Below are 6,000 nucleotides of genomic sequence, written 5' to 3'. Positions count from 1 at the left end.
CCACCATGATCAAGTGGGCTTCATCCCTGTGATGCAAGGCAGGTTCAACATTCGCAAATCAATAAACATAATCCAGCATATAAACAGAACCAAAGACAAGAACCACATGATTATCTGAATAGATGCAGAAAAGGCTTTTGACAAAATTCAATAGCCCTTCATGCGAAAAACGCTCAATAAATTCGGTATTGATGGAACGTACCTCAAAATAATAACAGCTATTTATGACAAACCCACAGCCAATATCATACTGAATGGGCAAAAACTGGAAAAATTCCCTTTGAAAACTGGCACAAGACAGGGATGCCCTCTCTCACCACTCCTATTCAACATAGTGTTGGAAGTTCTGGCTAGGGCAATCAGGCAAGAGAAAGAAATCAAGGGTATTCAGTTAGGAAAAGAAGAAGTCAAACTGTCCCTGTTTGCAGATGACATGATTGTATATTTAGAAAACCCCATTGTCTCAGCCCAAAATCTCCTTAAGCTGATAAGCAACTTCAGCAAAGTCTCAGGATACAAAATTAATGTGCAAAAATCACAAGCATTCTTATACACCAGTAACAGACAAACAGAGAGCCAAATCAGGAATGAACTTCCATTCACAATTGCTTCAAAGAGAATAAAATACCTAGGAATCCATCTTACAAGGGATGTAAAGGACCTCTTCAAGGAGAACTACAAACCACTGCTCAGTGAAATAAAAGAGGACACAAACAAATGGAAGAACATACCATGCTCATGGATAGGAAGAATCAATATCGTGAAAATGGCCATACTGCCCAAGGTAATTTATAGATTCAATGCCATCCCCATCAAGCTACCAATGAGTTTCTTCACAGAATTGGAAAAACTGCTTTAAAGTTCATATGGAACCAAAAAAGAGCCCGCATCTCCAAGACAATCCTAAGTCAAAAGAACAAAGCTGGAGGCATCACGCTACCTAACTTCAAACTATACTACAAGGCTACAGTAACCAAAACAGCATGGTACTGGTACCAAAACAGAGATATAGACCAATGGAACGGAACAGAGTCCTCAGAAATAATACCACACATCTACAGCCATCTGATCTTTGACAAACCTGAGAGAAACAAGAAATGGGGAAAGGATTCCCTATTTAATAAATGGTGCTGGGATAATTGGCTAGCCATAAGTAGAAAGCTGAAACTGGATCCTTTCCTTACTCCTTATACGAAAATTAATTCAAGATGGATTAGAGACTTAAATGTTAGACCTAATACCATAAAAATCCTAGAGGAAAACCTAGGTAGTACCATTCAGGACATAGGCATGGGCAAAGACTTCATGTCTAAAACACCAAAAGCAACGGCAGCAAAAGCCAAAATTGACAAATGGGATCTCATTAAATTAAAGAGCTTCTGCACAGCAAAAGAAACTACCATCAGAGTGAACAGGCAACCTACAGAATGGGAGAAAATTTTTGCAATCTACTCATCTGACAAAGGGCTAATATCCAGAACCTACAAAGAACTCAAACAAATTTACAAGAAAAAAACAAACAACCCCATCAAAAAGTGGGCAAAGGATATGAACAGACATTTCTCAAAAGAAGACATTCATACAGCCAACAGACACATGAAAAAATGCTCAGCATCACTGGCCATCAGAGAAATGCAAATCAAAACCACAATGAGATACCATCTCACACCAGTTAGAATGGCGATCATTAAAAAGTCAGGAAACAACAGGTGCTGGAGAGGATGTGGAGAAATAGGAACACTTTTACACTGTTGGTGGGATTGTAAACTAGTTCAACCATTATGGAAAACAGTATGGCGATTCCTCAAGGATCTAGAACTAGATGTACCATATGACCCAGCCATCCCATTACTGGGTATATACCCAAAGGATTATAAATTATGCTGCTATAAAGACACATGCACACGTATGTTTATTGCGGCACTATTCACAATAGCAAAGACTTGGAATCAACCCAAATGTCCATCAGTGACAGATTGGATTAAGAAATTGTGGCACATATACACCATGGAATACTATGCAGCCATCAAAAAGGATGAGTTTGCGTCCTTTGTAGGGACATGGATGCAGCTGGAAACCATCATTCTTAGCAAACTATCTCAAGAACAGAAAACCAAGCACCGCATGTTCTCACTCATAGGTGGGAACTGAACAATGAGATCACTTGGACTCAGGAAGGGGAACATCACACACAGGGGCCTATCATGGGGAGGGGGAATGGGGGAGGGGGGAGGGATTGCATTGGGAGTTATACCTGATGTAAATGATGATTTGATGGGTGCAGCACACCAACATGGCACAATTATACATATGTAACAAACCTGCACGTTATGCACATGTACCCTACAACTTAAAGTACAATAATAATAAATAAATTAAACAAACAAACAAACAAACAAAAAAAGAAAGAAATAAACAATTCCACAATATTAGTGAAGATATTAACACATCTCCCTCAATTACTGATGGAAGAAATAGCAAAATATAGGAGATTTGGACAACAGTAATAATAAACATGACTTGATTGGCATATACACAACACTTAAATAGAGAAAAATGTAGTAAGAATCATTTTAACTGGAAACTAAAAATAAAAGTAAGATCATTTAATCATATTTAGAAATTCCCATACCAAATATTATACATCATGGCGAATTATGAGAGCTTTCCACTGAAAATGGAAGAAAAGAAAGTACGCTTGTGGTCAACATTTATATTCAGGTCCTCAGTGCAAAAAGAAAGCAACAGCAAAAAGCCAGAAGAAATGAAAAATAATAAATAAAACTGTTAATTGTTGTGAATGGCATAATTGTAAACATAGAAAAAACAAAATATTCAGAGATAAAAGTTAGGATTGTTGGGTGATTTTTAGCATCCTGTTTAATATACAAAAAAATTACAAAAATAATTTTGATGCTCCATTTAATTCTATACATGAAACAAATAACCAGAAAGTATAAGCAATACTATTCATATCAGTATTTAAACTACCAAGTAATCAATTGAATGTAAGGTGTTCAAACATCTCAAAAATCTACAAACTATTACTAAGATAAATTATGAAAGACCTAATTAACTGAAAGATTATATGTTGCAATGGTTTGGAAAAACAAAACTAAATACTGTAAAGATGTCAGCTTCCCCCAAATTAATCTCCAGTTTCAGTTTAAACCAATCTTAGTATTATTTTTGTGGAATATAACAAGCTGATTTCCAAACTTTTCATATGAAAATATGAGCATCCAAAGCTAGCCAATATAATATTGAAGAATAAGAACAATTTGAAGGAGTTTTACTACAATATATTGAGACATTATAAAACCACAGTAACTAATAACAGTTTGCTATTGGCACGAAAAGACATAAATAGGCCAAAGGGACTATATAGGGAGTCCAGAACACTTAACATGCAATCATTTGATTTATGACAATGATGTCATAAATGGAGTGCAGATTTTTTCAAAAACCAGTAATGTTAATTGTATACTCATAGGTGAGAAATAAATAGTTTTTTGATTTCCTATGTCATATTATACATAGACATCAATTCCAGGTAGAATATAGACCTAACTGTAAAAGGTAAAAATTGTCATCAATTGATACTATTAAGATAATGTGAAATCAAGCTAGACCATAGTTGTGATATAAAATTCCAATGATAGACATGAAATCTAAATATTAAAACTTCTTACAAAACAATAAATGAAAAGGCCAGCCAAATTTCAACAATGGCCAAAAGACTTGAACAAGAACAACCCTTTTCTTTTCATACAAAAACTACAATGTGGAAGAAGCACAGCTGTTAGGTAAATAAGCTTTCTTCCTCATGTTGGGTGTCATAGCTGTATGTCAATTAATACAACGGAATGAAGACCAGAGAAACCTGAACTCTCCTAAAGTAAGTGAAAAAGGAATAAAATTATAATTTAAGTATGCCTTATGTTCTTATTTGATTACCCTAAATATTTTGGGGTATACTCAATAAATTAAGAAAATAGAAAATTAAGTGAATTTGAATTGTTGAAGACCAAAACAATCTTGTTAGAGAAAAATACATCCATGGATATTTGCATGTTTTGTTTTGCTTCTTGAAGAATTTTGTGGCAGGTAATTAACAGGTCACCAATTGTGAGAATGAAAGAAAAGATGGAATAAAATAAAAATATCTTTAGTTTAGGTAAGAGATATTATTGGTAGCATGAAAAAAGCAAATGTTATTCTCACAGAATGGATAACCAAGTATTCAAAAACATCAATATACAAATGTAAAAACACATTTTATTGCCATTAAAACTTTCAATATTTGAAAAAAAAAAAAGAAGCTTTCTGAGAAACTGCTTAGAGTTCTTTTAATTCATCTCACAATGTCACAGCTTTCAACTCAAGAAGCCGTTCGCTAAGCCTGTTCTTGTGGAATTTGCAAAATGATATTTGGAAGCCCATAGAGGGCTACGGTGAAAAAGAAAATATCCTCAGAGAAAAACTGGAAAGAAGCTTTCTGAGAAACTGCTTTGTGATGTGTGACTTCCACTCACAGAGTTACATCTGTATTTTGTGGATCTCTTTGCTAGCCTTATCTCTGTGGAATCTGAGAACAGATATTTCGGATCCCTTTGAAGACTATAGGGCCAAAGGAAATATCCTCCGATAACAAAGAGAAAGAAGCTTTCTGAGAAACTTCTTTGTGTTTTGTGAAATCATCTCACAGAGTTACAGCTTTCCCCTCAAGAAGCCTTTTGCTAAGCCTGTTCTTGTGAATTTGCAAAGTGATATTTCGATGCCCATATAGGGCTACGGTGGACAAGGAAATATCCTCAGATGAAATCTGGAAAGAAGCTTTCTGAGAAACTGCTTAGTGTTGTTTTAATTCATCTCACAGTGTTACAGCTTTCCCCTCAAGAAGTCGTTCGCTAAGCCTGTTCTTGTGGAATTTGCAAAGTGATATTTCGAAGCTCATAGAAGGCTATGGTGAAAAAGAAAATATCCTCAGAGAAAAACTGGAAAGAAACTTTCTGAGAAACTGCTTTGTGATGTGTGACTTCCACTCACAGAGTTACATCTGTATTTCATGGATCTGTTTGCTTGCCTTATATCTGTGGAATGTGAGAACTGATATTTCGGATCCCTTTGAAGACTATAGGGCCAAAGGAAACATCCTCCGATAACAAAGAGAAAGAATCTTTCTGAGAAACTGCTTAGTGTTCTTTTTATTCATCTCACAGAGTTACAGCTTTCCCCTCAAGAAGCCGTTCGCTAAGCCTGTTCTTGTGGAATTTGCAAAGTGATATTTGGATGCCCATAGAGGGCTATGGTGAAAAAGAAAATATCCTCAGAGAAAAACTGGAAAGAGGATTTCGGAGAAACTGCTTTGCGATGTGTTACTTCCACTCACAGAGCTACATCTGTATTTCGTGGATCTGTTTGCTATTCTTATTTCTGTCCAATCTGAGAACTGATATTTGGGATCCCTTTGAAGACTATAGGACCAAAGGAAATATTCTCCGATAACAAAGAGAAAGAAGCTTTCTGAGAAACTTTTTTGTGTTCTGTGAAATCATCTCACAGAGTTACAGCTTTCCACTAAGGAAGCCTTTCGCTAAGCCTGTTCTTGTGGAATTTACAAAGTGATATTTCGATGCCCATAGAGGGCTACGGTGAAAAAGGCAATATCCTGAGATGAAATCTGGAAAGAAACTTTCTGAGAGACTGCTTAGTGTTCTTTTAATTCATCTCACAGAGTTACAGTTTTCCCCTCAAGAAGCCTTTCGCTAAGCCTGTTCTTGTGGAATTCGCAAAGTGATATTCCGATGCCCATAGAGGGCTACGGTGAAAAAGGAAATATCCTCAGATGAAATCTGGAAAGAAGCTTTCTGAGAAACTGCTTAGTGTTCTGTTAATTCATCTCAAAGAGTTACAGCTTTCCCCTCAAGAAGCCTTTCGCTAAGCCTATTCTTATGGAATTTGCAAAGTGATATTTGGAAGCCCCTAGAGGGATATGGT

At 36.0% G+C, this 6,000-nt stretch overlaps 1 pseudogene; it reads left to right on the top strand.

Annotated features, from left to right (window-relative positions):
• Positions 1–2,647: 2,647 nt before the first annotated feature.
• Positions 2,648–6,000, top strand: part of LOC144329775 (uncharacterized) — a 24,116-nt pseudogene continuing 20,763 nt past the window's right edge.

The sequence above is a fragment of the Macaca mulatta genome, chromosome 7, assembly GCF_049350105.2.
Source record: "Macaca mulatta isolate MMU2019108-1 chromosome 7, T2T-MMU8v2.0, whole genome shotgun sequence".
NCBI classification, from domain to species: domain Eukaryota; kingdom Metazoa; phylum Chordata; class Mammalia; order Primates; family Cercopithecidae; genus Macaca; species Macaca mulatta.
This window is presented reverse-complemented; position numbering and strand designations above follow the sequence as displayed.